At 31.4% G+C, this 19,022-nt stretch overlaps 1 protein-coding gene across 1 annotated transcript in view; it reads left to right on the top strand.

Annotated features, from left to right (window-relative positions):
* Nucleotides 1-19,022, top strand: part of zfh2 (Zn finger homeodomain 2) — a 207,837-nt gene that overhangs the window by 28,593 nt on the left and 160,222 nt on the right. The window contains exon 2 of the mRNA XM_076537570.1: nt 11,732-11,767. The gene's annotated coding sequence lies outside the window, so the exon portion shown is untranslated. The remainder of the gene's footprint in view (nt 1-11,731; nt 11,768-19,022) is intronic.

Raw genomic sequence — 19,022 nt, 5'->3', positions numbered from 1 at the left:
TGATAAATTGTTTCAATAAATGGTAAAAAATATACTTAGAGAAATTTTGTCTTATCAAACGCCCATTAGCTTCTGTTAAACATATAATCCAATACAAGTTACGCCAATAAGACGTAACATTGTTATAATTTTTACAGAATCATTCTGCGAGCTCAAAAAACCTGAATTCGTTAGCATGTACATAATAAAGTTTAACGACCCGATGTTCACCGAAGAGATACCAATACAATAGAAAACAATAACGCATAGTAATCATAGAGTGTGTGGTCATCAGAATTTTACGTGTGCCAGTTGACAGCTAACGCATAGCGTTAACGCTTCCCTAACTAATTATGGTCGTAAAAATGCTTTCCTATGCCGGTGGTCCACATTGAATAAACATCACGCCAAGCAATTATCGTAATTAAATTTTATTGGAATACTGAAGATTCTGGAAATGTTTTCAACGACTAACGATACGGAACGATGGTATTCCATGATGCAAGATCATTTCCGGGAATCGAAGGACTTCTTTAATCGTGACATACCTTTTCGATAATTTTGTGCCTTGGTTAAGCTTCTAATTCGACAAGCAAGATAAAGAAACTTTGGTGGGATGCCGTGAGACATCTGTGTTTGTAGTGGAACGTCTGTCCGTCAGACAGACCCACTTGGAATAGTACTGGGCAAACGACACTAAGGGTGTTATTATCGACTATTTACCATATCTTACATTCTCAACGATAACGACAATCTTGAACGAGCATATCGAGACGGAAGGAGGCTTTCAGTTGTTCAACGATCATTGCCGCTAATATTATTCACACTAAATCATCGAATAATTGAATTTTGTGATTTCTAGCGTTTTTCAACCTATGTACTATGCAAAAGGCAATGAAATATTACAAGAATCTGCTCTTCTATTTTCTCTGAAATAATTTAACTTTGATGTACAAATGAAGAAAAGCTGTTAAGGCTATCTGTACTTATATTTTCTTTGAAATTATATTTTTAACCTTATATCATGTGAAAGGTAATAAAATGTAAATTGTTTGCACTTGTATTTTTTCTGAAATAAGATTTTAACTGTGTATGCTATGCATAAGTCTGAAGAAACAATATAAAGGGTGTTTGCATTTATTTTTTTTTTTAATAATATTTTAACCTTGCAAATTAATATTAACATGCAAGTCTAAAAAAGCAATATAGAGGGTGCCTAAATTTGTATTTTTTTTAACGATATTTTCCCCCCGTATACAAAGTAAAAAGTGATAAAATATTAAATATTTAGATGGAAGCTAATGGTCCGCCGAAGTACTGTTACTGAACAGAACGCTCATACCCAAAAGTCGTGACGCGGATGCCGCATATATGCGGCGCTCGTACCCACAGGTCGTCGAGTGGGTGCCGCATATATGCGGCGCTCGGCGCGAAAGGGTTAAACTGTTCATGAATGATTTTTATGGAGTTAGGAAAAAACAATGTCACTATTGTCATTTGGTTAGACAAATTGAAAAAATTGGACAAATAATTATATAAATAATTGAGTGAATAACTGAATAAATAATTGTGCAAGTAACTGGATAAATTGGGTAAAGAATTCGATAAATAATTTCAGTTATTAAATATACTAGAAAACGGAGTAATTTGCCCCTATTGCCATTGGTTGCTGAATTTAATAAAGTTATTGGATGTTTGTATATTACTACATTAAGAGATGCAAAAGTTAAGGTTTTTTATAACGAAAACATATATATTTGATAATGTACTTACATACTGTGTTTACAAATTGGTATATAATGGAAGTATTCGATATAAAATATTTAATAGTAATCTAGTTCATATTTAAACTTTTACCTGTTAAGAAAGATATTCACTTGTTATAAATAACCGTGATGGATTATCATTATCAGCGCAATAAATTGCAGCGTTGCATACCAAAATTTCATAAAAATGTCAACACTGATAGGTAATGGTGATATGATATAAAATCTCATACAAATTCCATATAAGCCAAAATTTTACTCTATATCTTTATTTATTTTTTCATGTAAATTCATCTCATTTTCAGTTACACCATTTTGAAAACTCTTTACATTACTTATGGTACAAGTTTTTCCATAAAAAAAAGTTACCATATTCCTTATTATACCATTATTTATATGTTTTTTTTTTTAATCTCAACAAATTATCATGTAAATTCATATATTATTTTTATAAAATGTATGAAATTAAAAATTTATAAGAATCTGTAATTATACTAGTTGACAAACGTCTTAATAAGAAAATTTTTAAAATAGTCAATAAAATATAACTATATTTCAAAACACGTGACTGTTAATAAGCAAAGGAGACAAAAGTGGTCACAAACGTATAATTTAATCCGATTTCCTAAAAGCGTTAAACACTCGATTAATTGGTTACAATTCGCATCCATCGATTTCCCAAAGAAACCGATATAGGAAGAAAAGAAGTGGGGTATCAGAATTTCCAACAAGTTGGAATTCTCCGAAATTGAGTCACTAACCGACAGGAAAAAGATCTATCCTTTCGTGGATGGTTTGTCGGCGGTCGAGCGACAAGCGTTCCCCAAACACAGAGGGACAAGGCCAACACCCTGGGGGTGGAAGGCAACAAGTGACCACAAGCTAGACACACATACACACACACAAAGCCATCAACCTTGTTCCTGTTCTATTGCCCTCTCTGTCTCTTAGTTTCTGGATCGTGGTCGTCGACCAGCCGGTCGTTCATCTACGACAATCGATATATCGACCATCCGCGGAAAGGAAACGTTACGTTGTGTAACGCGTGAGGGTTATAAACGAGCGAGAGCAACGTGCGTTCGTACGTGTGTGAGCGCATGTCCACGAAGAAGGGAGAGGAACGCGTGGATCGGTATCTTACGTCGGTTGCGGTAGGCCACGGACATCCGTTCATCCGTCTTTCGTGCCCTTCAAAAGCCTACCAATACTGTACAGTCAACAACAAATCTGCCTTCCGAGGGGATATATGATCAGATACGAACACTCCCACTATTTGTAGATTTATACAGATATCAATATTTGGAAATGAGTTAAATTGGTTGAAGTATAGGAATTTTGGGATGTAGGGATTTGGAGATTTATAATTTGGGCATATAGGAATTTGAAAATCGTGGAGTTTTGGGGATGTGAATATTTAAGGACTCGAAAGTACAGATAATTAAAGACTTAACAATTTGTATTGGGATTTCGGAATCTTGAAATTTGAGGACCTTGGATTTGGAAATTTAGCAATTTAGAAATATTGGTGCCTGGAATTATAAGAATTTAAAAACTTAACAATATAGAAATGTTGGAACTTGGGGTTCTAGGAATTTGAAATTCTTGAAATTTAACTGTAGTATTCAGGAATTTAAGGATATGAGAATCTAAGGATTTGAAGACGTATTTGGTAATCGCGAGATTTGTAGATTTAGTAATTTGAGAATCGATATAGCGTCGGTTGGGGATCATCAATATAGGAATTTGGAGATCTTGGGGTTTAGGGGTTTTGGTATTTAGGGGTTTGGGAACTTGAGAACCTAGAGATTTATTCTATTGAGAATGTAGGTGAGAATCGTGGGATTTAGAAATCTAACATTTGGGGACTTCAAAATTTTGTCTAGATTAGAGAAACTTTATTTTTTCAAATTTTCTAGTTTCTATTTCCAAATTTTCAACTTCTTAACTTCTCCAAATTTCTAGAATTCTAAACATTTAAATTCTTAAATTTCTCCACATTCAAACCTCTTGATTCTCAAATTTCTAGGTCTTCAAGTCCATAAATTTCCCTGTTCTTTTATTATCAGACCTAAATCCACAAATCCCGAGATCCTTAAATCCTTATACCTTCAAATTCCTACATCTCCAACTTTTCATATCACCAAATTTCAAATCCCCTACATCCCCAGGTTCTCAAATTCTTACACCACCAAACTTAATTCCAAACTTAATTCACCAAACCAGACTTAAATTCCTACATCTATAAATCCTCAAAGATTCTTAAAAATCAAATGTTGTTTGGTTGTCATATTTTCCCTAGGGAAGCAAGATTTGTTCTTGACTGTACTAGCATGTATGGTTTAGTCTATTGCGGAAATCGTCTATTTTCTATCTGATCTATCAACAAGTGCAAACAAAGTTATCGATGTTCTTCCGCTAGGGGAGAACAGTGCACAGACGAATCTAAGATTTCTTGAAGGGGTTGTAAACAGGTCAAAAATGGTTAATATTCAAAAACCTTCTATGAAAGCTATTGCATTTGTCTTAATAAGAGTTTTAATTGAAACTATATTGTTTCTCAATGTTACTGTAATTCTTGTATGCAGAGATTTATTAACCCAAGTCCGTGAATTATTTCATTTTAAAGTAACGCGCAGCTTAATTTACAATCGAAAAATCAAGAAAAGTTACTTTTTGTACTAATTATCTTCTGTTTGTGCGAAATATGAAGATTTTGCAAAAGAATAACTGTTTAAAGTAAAAGTATCAATTTGAATAAGAAGAATAGTCATGTGCTGTAAGGTGAAATGGGGTAAGTGTAGACTGGTTTTTGTAAAGTTGGTATTTAGACGTAAGTATTTTCAGTCTGCTATGTAAATACTTAACGCTGTCGATATCGGACGCTTTGCACAATTACTACTATTTAATTAATGTTAACGAGGACCATAATTTTCCTTGTACATTTTGATTTTGATAGGAAATTGTTTAAAATGTCAACTACTCTGCACTTTCCCCGAAACTGGGGTAAGAGCGTAACTTGAAGTTAAATACTTTGAAACTTTGTTTCATGTGCAATGGGGCAAGAGCAGAATTATTAACAAATCTGCTATAAAATGCTTTCTACTGCATTATGCAAGTACTCTATACTGTAAACAACTACTCTTAGCTGAAATATAAAATGAGATATAGTGAAATTAAACAAGGAAACAAACATACTAAATGGAGAAATTTCGCTCATATTGTAATAAAAATAGCCTGTATACGCACTTGTCCTGTTTACTTACCCCACTTAACAAATTTTTTTATGAAATACTAGATGTTCATTCATAAGATAAGCATATAAAATTTAAGATTGTTTGATACAGTATTTTTCGAAATATCTTGATCACTATCTTCGGAAATGTTGATCTGGGAATAATGCGTTTAGAGTTTTATAAACATTGTGCAGTGAATTAATCTTCCTTTCAAATTTACATAGATCCATCTATTGCAGACCTCTATAGAGTATCTTCTGGCGCAGATGTGGCTTCCAAAATACCGATTTGATGTTTCCGGTGGAGCATTTTCCTTCCCATTCTTTTGCGCTCTGTTCCTTTGCATCCTCTTTTTATCGAGAAGAGACAAAAGACTTTGCATGAACTAATGGACATTAAATATATCATACACAAAGTGATTAAATTCAACACTATAGGTTATAAAATGTACAATGATGTTGAACATCATTAAATGGCAGCGATATAAACCTAGTTCAATAATTGAGCAATTTGGACGAAACTTTGTAAACTAATTTTGTAGAATTTTATAACCAAACGGAACTATCAAAACGATCATATGACTGGTTTAGTTAATTTTCTTTTAAATAAATAATTTACTATTGTTGAGATTATTAAATTAAACAATTTACTATTCCCGAAATCTATGTTATTTTCCATCTTGATTAAGACTTACTTTGGGTATTATTGTATTTTTATTTATTTTTAATGTAAAATTAAGTGTACATTGTACATCAGCAACGTTAACTACCGCAGATGGAAAAAGTTGCATAACAGCTTTGGAGCATCTGACAGAACACTAATGCTCATTGCACCGTTATATAAATACAAATGCCGAATAAAGGTCAACTGTATTTTCTCTTGTTCCATAAATTAGCAATAAACAGTTCCATGTGGAATTGGACAATGGAAAATGAATTCGAAGTGTAATATTTTATAATGATAAATTATTTTCGTAATTTGCTACGTTTATTTGAAAACGTAACGATTGCTTAAGAATTAAGGATTGGTCTATTTTAGTTAGGAATTAAGATTTTTGTGATGAGAAAAAGTATAATTATTCTTTGAACGATAGGAAGTTTACGTTTGGAAATAAAAATCGATTGAAAATAAATAACTTGAGATATTGAGGCTTTTAAGAGTTTAAGAATCTGAAAATTTGGAAATTTGAAAATGTAGAAATTTAGAAATTTATGAATATACGAATTTAGTAATATGAACATTTAATAATTTAGAAACTCTAGGATTTGGAAACCAAAGAATTTAAAAATCTGAAAACTTTGGAACTTGGAAATTTGGTAATTTAGGGATTTTTGCAAAATTTGGAAAATTTAAAAAATTGGAAATTAGAAAGCAAAGACTTTAGAGCGTGACAAACTTATAAGTTTAGGAATTAAAAATGTGGAAAATTTGGAAATTTGAGAAATTTGAAAAATTAGAGAAATTTAAAGATTTTTGAAAGTTTTGAAAATTGCAAATTTTGTAGATTTGGAAGTTAAAAGCTTAGAGATTTGGAAACTTAATAAAATTAAAAATTAAGAAATTTAAAAACTTAAATATTTAAAAATTAAAAAATCTGAAAATTCGAAAACTTAGAAATTCAGAAATTCAGAAATTAAAAATTTGAATAACCGAAAATTTAAAAATCGGATATTTCAACTCCTGGATATGTCAATTCCACCTTCTAAAACTTGAACATATTTAATTAGTATAAAGAATCATGAAAACGATATTGTACCTATATCAGAAATCACAAATCGAAAAAATACTATGTAATCTCTACACACATCACATGTTAAATCTTCTTTTTGCGCCCTAACACTTTCGATGCCAAGACGGCAGGTGCAATTCGACCATCACAAGACAAAGCAGTAAAGAACGTTTTCACGACTATAAAATACATCTTTGCATGAGCCTGTTTTAACGTAATAGGTCATTATCATCTGTATATTTCGTATATGTTTGTACGATTTTACGATCTCCCAAAATAGCCTTCACTGTAAAATGTGATTTAATACACAGTTTGAACGTGTTAATAACTACAGGATTGCTCTATTCGATTTTAGAGGTAGCTTTACATAGTACGAAATAGAAGTTGCTCTTCACAGTACAACATTATCAATATTGTAATAAAATATTAGATCCAAAGAAGTCACACATGTGAATAAAGGAAGCAGAATGTACAGTACAGTTATAATTATAGATAGCTATTAAACACCACGATGGATCAGTGATCATGTGGGGCTACGCAGCAGCTGGAGAGTTAGAATAACAGTACAGGGTTTTTAATGAATAGTTAGTATACAATGTTTCAAAGACTTTACCGCATATGCCGCAAACCTTATTAAAATTCCATAAACGGAATTCGCTAATTCTCTTAAGTTTTTGTTAAACTTAATACCATTGTTCGCATACTATAAGCCTGTGTTACATCCACGGGCATAAATATTCAAACTACCTACAGCATAAACATCACACGTTCCCAGCGTTAGTAAGCCAACGTACAACATAGTTACAATCTGAAAATAGTCCTACAGTTTACAAAACATTTCCAGTTGACAGTATACACAGAAGTGTAACACCGGAATAAAATATTCGTTTAAGTCCGTACAATTTGCCCCAGAAAATGATTGCAACTTAAACGAAAGTCACATCAGTATCACTCGATGTCGTACCGATAACATCGCATCGAGTAAAAAGTCAACGAACTATATCAACCCGACAGCAAATATCGACAATCACGGTTAATTCCCGTTCTCAAAACACGACGGCGAGACACTAACGCGCAGAAGACAAAGGACTCGATGGAAATTCGTCGGAAGGTCATTAGCGACGTGGCAGGAGACGTCGGGCGGTGACCAAAGGAAAACACCAAACCACTGTTATTTCTTTCGGGTTTTACACGCCGGCGTCCCGACGTGGCAATGTTTTAACGTATTGATCCGTTGGGGTTTAGTTGAACCATAGTAAAAGTGGCGGGGGTAGTTGCCACGATAGAGAAAAGGAACGGCCAACGGGGGTGAAAAGTGGACGGTGGCACTTTCTCGCTCATAATCACCGCTCAGGCCACTTCAACCACCTTCGACACCGACATCGGGCTTCCAAGCGCTGCGGTGCATTTCCACAGAGCGTGTGCTTGCGAGAAGCTTGTTTCTCTGCTGTGCAGTGGGCGCTCGTGGCCCAAAACTTGCGTAATTACAAAAAACGAATACTTTCAGTCGAAAACGCATGCTGTGTTTCGACAAGGCATGTATGTGTTTAAACCTTTCGGTATAATAAATTGTACCTGATTATTCACTTTTTGTACCATTATTGCTTGAAATGCGTTTCTCTTTTTGCTTGCCATATTAGATAAGGTGTGAAAGTTATAAATATTCTTGTATCAACGAACGTTCGCCAATTGCATATACTCTTAGCAATAAGTCATGATGAGCTTCTCTGAGCGAATATGTGACCGTAGTATTCAAAGGATTAAGAGACAAACGGTTCTCGTAAGGAATCGCGACCTTTGCAACACCGATTTCGTTCTAACTTTGTTTGCAACTCTCTAGAATGAGGGAGAAGTTTATGTTTAAAGTTCGTCAAAAATGTTTCGTAATGGGAAGGCGTTAAAACGCTTCGAGTTTGGAATTTAATTCTCTTTGTTATATGTAATTGAGAAACAAATATTTTTAAGTGACAGAAAAAAGTGAATGGAGGAAACGTTTATTCTACAAGATGAAAGGAAATTTATCATAAATACAAAATCACTTGTTAAATAAATTTTTGTATGGTAAAAAAATCTAATTATTTATAAATATTTGTATTATTTGAAATTTGTTGACATTTTAAATGACGTAGCTTGTCTGCTGTGAACTATATTTAATTTATAAAAATTCATTTTGATATAATAAATCATTATATATTTTACTCTAACAGGAAAACTAATAAACTTATTTCAGGTTACGAACTTTGTTATGGTTTCTTTGAAACATAAGTTCATTGTTATCAAGATATAAATCAGCATAAAATCTTGTGTATACTTTCTGTACTAATTTATGTTCTATTTGTTCGTTATTTTTCTACTTTATTTTTTCATTTCAAATTAAGTTTATTTTATACATTGGCAGGTTTAATGTTAAAAACCTGTAATTTTTAAAATAGTAATAACTTAAATAAATTTTCCAAATTTTCATGATACAGTTCCTTTTAATTTTTCAAACAAAATTAAAATGTTGACGTTCCAAATTAATCTCTATAAGAATTATACATATAAGGATTAATAATTGGATACAACTAATAACATTTTTAAGCCACCATTTTATATTATTAATAATCAAGATTAAAATTTTTTAATTTCAAATAACCGCACACATCAATTTCTATAAAAATACCAAAACCAAATTAAGTAATTATAAAAGATCTTTTATTTTTAAATTGTCTTTACGACGTCTCTTAATAAAAAAATAATCTATATAAAATTTGAGCCTCATCAGATATTAGGAAAAATAACCTTGGATCCTTAAATATTATAATAATTAATTAACTACTTATGAAATCGATTGTTGTCGATTTTTCTAAATGATTGTTTATAGCAAAAAATGGGTTAGACAAAAATTATACGCCTAAACAGGACGAATGTTACATTATATTTCATTATTGCACATTATATTTGTATTATATTATTGATTGGAGGAATACATAAATGTTCGCAGTCCATCAGTTTATATTATATTATAACAGCTCATATTTTCTAATTAAAATAAAAGAAAAATTTAATTTTACATATGATTGTTGAATTTATAAAATAGGAAATTGATAAAGAATATTTGAAAATTACTTCTGCATTCATAAAAAGAAAATTTAGAATATTTGGTGGATTTTACCCCTTCGAGATGAAACGTGTGAGATGTTTACACATGTGCTCCTAGGTTAACACATACCATAAATAGTGGTACCTTTGATCAAACTATAGCATTGACCTAAGGTTAGAACATAATCATGTTGTACTTTACCACTCTATGAATTACTTAATTGGTCCTTCTGATTGTATAGAACATTTTCACAAAGTGAAGTAAACTTCTTTACTTTCTAAGAAAACAACAAAGACGAAAGTGGTCATCTTTGGGACAAAGTTACGCTCACCGTTACTCAAGTAATAATCTTCCTACAAAAATCGTGTGCACATAAACTATTGGTTCATCGTAACGACAAAATCGTCTCAAAGAGGGTGGACCCGCGTGGTACAAACAATCGTTGTTAACGAAAGGTTGATTAGTTAACGAACAACAGTTCCCGGAATAAGTAAACTAGCTCGTCCCGCGTTGTGTACGCAGTTAAGGCGAATCGATAGAGGTTATAGCGCGAGTGGTTGAAATAACGCTGCCCTATTGCAGCTGCCACCCTCCTTACGTATGCACACCCTTAAATAATTGCAGCTCATTCGCGCAAATTATGCCAGGGTTTCCGTGTCGACCAAAGTAAAATATAATAATATGGTTTGCCCGTCGAACGTGTGCGTGAATGTTATGCGTGTGTCTTTCGCCTCGTCTAACTATTTCATGTGGTCATTCGTGTATATCCACTGTTTTCCTTTGCCTTGTTTAAGTTTCCAAACACTCTTGTTAAGCATTGGGGTGGGCTAACAAAGTTTTGAATGATGATATTCTAGTTTTGGAAAATCGTTTTTAAGCATTAATACCTACTCTCTTTTTTAAGGTGGTATCTTGTATCTTTACATTTTAACTGAAGTTTTAAAATTTTGTCTGCTATTTGAAATAACATCCTTTTATTTTGTTTTATACACCTTTAAGTGGCATATGATTTTTGTCCCATAGATGAATGTAAATTTCTACAATTATTTCGTATAAAGAAAGAATTCAGAGCTCATCACTGAAAGATGGTTACATCTTATACGAATCAAAATTAATTTTTGTCTTGCTTAAGACTTAAGTGAATCAACAAATAATTCATTCAGTAATTCTACTTTTGCGTCTAATGTCAGATATTTTGTATTTGAGATTGAAATGCCGTGAGAAATTTTAAAATAATTTCTCCAGATTTGATTATCGTTTTCTTTTTTTAGTTTTATAAATAGTGAAGCATGTTAGATAACAAATTTAAATGTATCGCCATTCAAGCATAATCTGAATTTAGATGTCAATCAAGTATAAAAGTCATAAACATTGAATGTCATGGAATTACAATTTGTATGCAAACATAAATAATATCAGAAATGATGGAGAATGGTCGTTTATACAATCATGAATTAGTTAACAAAATTTGTAGTAGCAATATTATGGAAAAAAACAAAGAAATTGAAGAGTGAAAAGTCCTTTGAAAATTTTTCAAATATTTTGTTAATTTTTGTAATAAATTTATTTAGCAAGCAATTTATAAAATATTAAAGGAACTTAGTGTCAGTGTAACATTTCAAAGTTTCTTGATAATAATTAAATAATAATTATTAATTAATACATATAAGTAATATTAATACTTATAATTGCAAGCATTGAATCTTATTATTTATACAATTTATTTACATCTATTCAAATAACAAATACTTACTTAAACTCTAAACAAAGAAACTATTCATTTTGTAAATAACAGTTTACACAAAACTGTATTTATATAATACCTAAAACTATACATATATAGCATATAAAATATAATGTGTTCTGTTGATTGTAATATGTTATCCTTCGTTATTGCTTACAATTTTATAAATAATAGAAGCATACTTTGTTTTGATTACAGAAGGAGCATCTACTTCTATGCTGGCGAATTTATTTGGTGAGTTTTATGACTTCAAAAATTATTATATTCTTATCTAATAAATAATAACGACACAATAAGCAATTAAACCGAATCAAGTTTTACAGAATAGAGTATATTAGTGCTTTACAAAAATATGTAAATATAAACGAACTAGTTAGTAAAGTTAAAAACTTTATATAACACAAACAAAAACGGTGGCAGCACCTATGATTTATTATAAAACTCCATTTTGAATATATCTGTGTGCCCAGATATCCGTGTTCTACAAGCATATAACCAAGTAATTCTTTTAAAAGCCGAAGGAATGTTTTATTTCGTAATTATCTGTATGTGAATAATTGATTTTGAAATTCATTAAACGTATTAAGTAATTACATATTTAAAATATGTTATATAACGCTTTTGAAATGATGCGATAAAATTATAAATGTCACAATAATACTATAATTGTATAATTGTTTGCACACATATTGCTTTATAGTGTATATAATAGGGTTTGAAACTTGCTAGTCATACATCATTACATAAAGTAGATCTAACCTTGAAACTATTTGATTGTTCTATTCTTGTTTCCAAATATGAGCCGTCCAAAATGATTACAAATTATGTCTCATTCATCAATAAGTTAATTCTGAAATTTATTTTCCTTTAATTTCATCACATATCCAGCACGTGAAATCTATTACTTCATCACAATCTTCAGGGGGCTATGAATACTTTATGTACTTAACGGTTAGGTTAATTTTGTACACTTAATTCCTTGTCGTATGATTTATCAATTGCATTAGTCAAAACTAACTACTTCACATATTTTTCACACCATCGTATTAAAAAAATTAGGCAACTTTGTCCTATATCAAACTTCATTAAAATCTCTTTGTGAATTTCTTAAAACAAAAAATGAAATAATTGTTAAGCGATCATCGGGCTGATTCTTCCAAAACGAGAAAAAGAAATGACGAAGAGGCGAAATAGAATTTGTCGCTTTTCCGCAAAAGGTCGAGCTTATTGACGAAGAAAATCGGAAAGTGAATTTAAGGGATTTTGTGCTGTGATACTAAAACAAAAATTGTGTCGATGCTGTCAAGTATTTATTAGAAACTGAACTAGAACTTGCAAGCCGATAATAGAAGCAATGATACGTAGACAGACTTACAGATTCCCAGTCATATTGAGGTTATGTCACCAATATTATGCAATATGTAGTTTTTCACAATATTATCTGCGTTATTTGTATTCGCAAAATTTATCACAGCTAAATACTGCAATGTATTCGGCTATAAGTAATTAAAACCCACGGACTTGCTCAATTTTCAAAATAAACATCTTTCCAACGATAATCACCCCCTTCCACCAGTCGAATTTTAGGGAATTTGAATTATTTTTACTATTCATTGCTTACAGATAAAAATATATTAAGTTTCATCCATTGTTATCATTTTCTTCATTTTTTCGATGATGGACTTGTCCCACTTTCAAAATAAGGTGAAGTGAGGTAAGTGCAGACTGGTTTTTGTAAAGTTGACTTCACTTCGCCTTAAACGTACTTAGCGCATTATACCGTGTGTAGCTTAATAACCCTTTGCGCTATTTTGACGAAACTGACATGTGACGCACTCGCACTTCGACTGTGACAAATCTAACTCAAATTTTTAATACATTTCAATCTGGTGTTCAAGTCCAATTATAATTTGTATAGTCAAGAATTGCTGAATACAGGACTGACATGAAATTTCAACTTTCTTTGTCTGTTTTAATCCTTTGCTCTCAAGAGGTGCCTTCAGGCGCCATTCGATTTAATACAATAATTTGAAATAAGCATTATTTAATTAATTCTATAATAGTTCTCATGTGATGTGTAAAATAGTGAAATAGACAATAGTGGAAATTATTAGCAAAGAAATAATGACCTCAAAAGAACTCATTTAACATTTTGATTAATATTTTAATGTTGCTGTTTGCAAACAGCAATATTATCTTGGAGTGCAAAGGGTTAATATTGTAATCGTGATTAGCTAGTTCTAACTGACGCGCCTTACAAATAAATCATAGCAAAGTGTATCATCTCGAATATCTTTTTTCTTGTGATAAAGACTTTCAGAGGGGACTTTGTTTGGAGGAACAAATATGATAGTTGAGATAATAAATTTCATTAACCTCTTCGCCTACAACATCGAGTCAGACTCGTGACCAATTTCCAAATTCCCAGATTCTCAAGTGTGATAAAAGTAAATCGTATTTGCATAAAGATCGCGTTTTGAGTACTATATCAATTGCAGTTAGTATAAAGATCTTTAAATCAGAAATATACCTAACATTATTTACCTTAACATTGCAATAATAATTAGACAGCTCTGCCGAAAAATTTGAAAAAGGGTTAAAATTTGTTAATTCCCTTAGAAAAGAAGGAATTGAAATAATCGTTAAGCGTGTCCCTCAGAAAACTCTCTCCAAAAAATAAACAGAAAGAATAGGGAGAGAATTTCTCGCTTTTCTACGAGGAGTCGAGCTTATCGGCGAAGAAAATCGGAACAACCCCAAGGTAAGCGGCGGTGTGAACGTAACCGTGTAACACACTCGAGGTGGTCGTCGGTACACGCGTGCGATTACTTACTCTCCATCGGCGAATTAACGACGAATCACCGATGGGAAAACCGGTTGCCCGGCCGAACGGCACGCAGCTTAACGACTTCTCTCCTCGGCTTCAACGGGCATTCCAGCGGCACGAGTTTGCCTCGCGACACGAATTAATGGAAACACGCCGCGGCATGCCGTGTGCGCTGATAAAGCGGAACGCACGTCCTTCCTTACGTATTTCTCTATCCTTGCCCGATACGTTCCGTATCGCGTTTTGTCTCTGACCATTCCGCGTTTACGTAGATCTCACTCAGTTTTTGCTTTGCACGCCCAGTCATTGGGCACCAGGTTTCCTTTTTCTTCCCTTCCCGCTGAGCATCCGTTTCCTAACTGCCGTCCACGAAACTATTCGAACTGCAGTACTCCACTCCATTATGGACACTTACAATTTTAAGCATTTGCTTCTTTTCGAAATAACTGGCACAATGAAGAAGTTAGAAATTTGGTTAGTATTTTTTTTTATAATAACAAACTTTGTCAAATGTATGTGGTATTTATTATTCATGGATTCAAATGATATGCGTATTAATTGAATCTATGAATAATAGATTCTGAAGCTATGTATAATAAAACTTGGCTAGACAAATAATTGTACAGATTAAAAAGTGTCACACAACATGTCACTGCTACCTTGATCATTTTTTACCCTTGACGTTCACATAGTACAATATGTTAAAGTCAAATGAATACAGGTATCAATATATTAATGGATACACATATTAATAATATTAATACAGATATTAATACATTAACAGATACAGATATTAAGACATTAATGCATCCACATACTAGTAATATTAATACAAATGTAAATACATTAACACACACATATGAGTATCGTAGATACTCATATTAATACAGTAATATACATATACATATATTAATAACATTAATACGACTCTATACAACATGCGATTCAACATATACAATATATTTAAGTAAGCAATATATTCAAACATTACTATATTTATAACTGTGTTAAATAAAACTGAAAACTAGAGATTTGTTTATCGATACCCATATTATTACTTATTTCATAGAAGCAAAAAATAAAAATAAGTCCTTAAAATTAAAGTTTGTCAAAATATTTAGTGCACATAATAAAGTATGCTATGTTGCTTAAATTGCAGTATACTATTGTCATTTACGATGATTGTAATTTAAATGCGTCGAAGAACGCACTTACACTGTTCGTTGATAATTGAGTAATTTTTAGAGTAATGCCGGCCACCTGGTAAAGTTTACTTTCTTCAAAAGACCGCTGAATTTTGTCAGAGTTATTTTTAACCACGAAAAGTATTTTAATAAATGTAGCAATAATATGGCAGTATGTTAGCGCGTAGTGAATAATCAGTTCTACTTTCCAAAGTTCTTATCGATAGAGATTAATATCAACATTTTTATACTAGAAACTTGTTCTACTGCTTGTCAATGTATAAATTGATTCGATAGTTATCAATAAAAATCAACATACACTAATTGAGATCGTTAAATTGACTGAAATAATCCAGTGTAGAATTTATCGCCAACCTAATCTAATATCTTAAAATGTTTTACTATTTTAAATATCTACTTTTTCAAAGTCTCTTGCTGTATCCACTTTGAATAATTCATTTTGAATAATTTCAATTTATCAATTGTATTTCATGCTCCATTAAAAGTATGTGATATTAAAACCTTAACGTAATTTTAGTTACGTAGTAATGGATTCTCATTGAACTTTTCTCTGATAATCTAAATTTATACCTATTTATTCCATTGTTTGTCTGGCCAACTGTACAATTTATATTTATTAAATAAAAAGAAAGTCTAAAAAATTTTATGGATGTAACATAAAAGATTTGATTGTGTTAAATGTCACAAACAGAAATTGATACAATATAATATTTAAAAAAATTTCTAGTACAATCTTCCATAGGAGAAATTATTCCAAAAATTATTTAAACAGTTGCATCTCATTTTCAAAAATTACATTCCATGATGCACAATTTATTTAAAATAACCTAGCATTTTCCAGTAAAAATTCGACCCAAAAAAATCTATACAAGCATAATTATAGAAAATTAATTAGGCGACTTAAAATGAGAAACCTGGACTGGTTTGAAAATTGTAATGATAAACTTAATGATATCCGATATATTGTTATAATTAATTTCTAAAATCGTATCTCTTAATTAAAGGAGCAAGAGTAATGACAACACTGATGCAAAAGAAATTGATTACCAAACATGTAGTTGTGATTATTCTTGTTAATTACCTCATAGGGAAATGTGCATACTCAGAGCACATATTGAATCGGTATGTACTGAACGGTACGTTTCTATTTCTCTGGTGTTGCTGATATAGTGCACAGCAACGCGTCTTAAATGAAGCGATTCCGTATTCAGCGCAATCGTAGAAGCTCGCTCGAACGCGAACAGGTTCTCGAGATTCTGAAAAAGGAAGAAAAGAAATGTCAGACAGAAAGAAACCATGATGTGCGTACGCACGTACGTATTTCCTGTACGCCAAATTTCTTCCGCGTTCAGTAACAGTACTTCTGTCACGAAAAATGATTTAATTCACAGGAAGAAGATACAGATTTGCTTACAGCGAATTTAAATAAACGTTATCGACATCCTCTTTAGATTTCGTGGAAAAACTTAATTATTCTCCATTCCTCGATATGTGCAATTTTTAAATTCATGGAATAGTAATCTTTGATTAAAATGTAATGGTATGCTGATGGAATTATGAAGGAGATGGAAATCTGATATGCAAATTTAAAAATTTCCAAATTTTTATTTCTGACTTCCTGAATTTTCTAAATATCAAAATTTTCAAGTCTTTAAATTTGTGTGTTAGCAAATTTTTAAGTTTGCAAGTTTTCAATTTTATTTGTTTTTTTGTTAATTTGTAAATTTTTGAATTTCAAAATTTTGGTATTACTAGATTTCTAAATTTCTACGTATCTTCTTAATTTCTCAGATCACCGAATCACCTAATTCCCAAATTTTCAAATTTTCAAATTCTCAAATTCTCAAATTCTCAAATTTTCAAATTTTCAAATTCTGAAATTCTCAAATATTCAAATTCCCAAATGCCCAAATCCCCAAATACTTAAACTTTCAAATTCCCTAATCTCAAACATCTCATATTGTCAAATTTGTAAATTTCCAAATTTTCTAATCATCAACTTCCCAAATTCCAAAATTCTACATCTCCAAATTTCCAAATTCCCAAACATCTAACTTCTTCAAGTCCTAAAGTCCTGAATTTTACGAATTCTCCCAGTCAACAAATTTTCAATTTTTAAAATTGTTTAAATACCCAGACAAACTCCTTTTAGAAATTCTCAAATTTCTAACTTCTCAAATTTTCAAATTCTCAAGTTTCCAAATATTTGATCTCCAATTCTCTAAATTTCTAACGTTCCAAATTTGAATATTTTGCAAAGAAATTTAAAAATTTGTAATTTTGTAAATATTCAAATGTACAACTTTATAAATTTCAGAATTTGTAAATTCGTAAATTTAAAAATTAACGAGCCAAAACGAGCAAATATTGCAATGGATCATAAAGTGCCATGTTTTGTGTCTAGAACCGTGTTAAATGGAACATTGAAACTTGTACGTGTTAACTATTCATAAACATTAAAACTCTTTATTGTTTCCTGTCGAGCTATTCATTACACATGATCATGCACATGTTGTTACTGCAATCCATTGCATTATTTACGTCTCCGTTCAATATCTAAAATTGGTTACGTCCAGTGATGCAATTGTTAATTTAAAAGATCCAATGCGTACGAGATTGAAAGTAACACTTTTCAAAATTAATTCAACTCTTAAATTTTCAAATTTACAAATTTTTCATATTTTTAAATTTACTATTAATCCCTTGAGGTACAATTTATTTGCCAAATGCGTCAATCAAAACTATTCACGGCTATAATATTAAAATAAATAAAGAAAATTAAAATGTTGTAAGTATTTTATATTTAGTAATCTCTGACTACAAATATTATAGGTGGTCCTACATTTGAAGTTGAAGAGTATGACAAATTTTAACAGGGTTTGTCACATTTGAATTGAGGGCGTCATGAGTAAGACTCGTCAAAGTACGGCAAGGGGTTAATAAAACAGGAATCCTATTTCCTCTTATTTCAAATTTTGTGTAACATTTTCAAACCTTATTATTCGTAGCTTTTATAATTCTAATAAATTTTAACCAAACATTAAAATCGCATGAACCATCGAAGGAATTTTCTGTTATACAGGGTGGCTCACCACATTTTGCCATCTAGATATGCGCCATTATTATTACTCATAGCAAACAATGTTTTAGATAAGGTTGAATGGTTTTGAGGAGGGCACATATTTTACTTCTAACTTGTTAGGAAATCGTGACTTTCTGGTTAATATTATGAATTGTCACAAACAAATTGTGTGTTTTTGTTCTTTTTTTCTGTTACGTAGTAAAAGTGAAATTTAGTCTCTGTTACGTCCCTAATACGGTGAATACGACGATACGGTGAATTATCACATCATAATGAAGTATTCTAAAGAAGAAAAGATAGACATGTTATCAGTTTATTTTGAAGCTGGGAAAAGTGCTACACATGCAGAAAGATTATACAGTATGGAATGTTAGT

This window comes from Megachile rotundata, chromosome 11, assembly GCF_050947335.1.
Source record: "Megachile rotundata isolate GNS110a chromosome 11, iyMegRotu1, whole genome shotgun sequence".
NCBI classification, from domain to species: domain Eukaryota; kingdom Metazoa; phylum Arthropoda; class Insecta; order Hymenoptera; family Megachilidae; genus Megachile; species Megachile rotundata.
The sequence above is the reverse complement of the archived record's forward strand: the minus strand, read 5'-3'. Positions and strand labels throughout refer to the sequence as shown.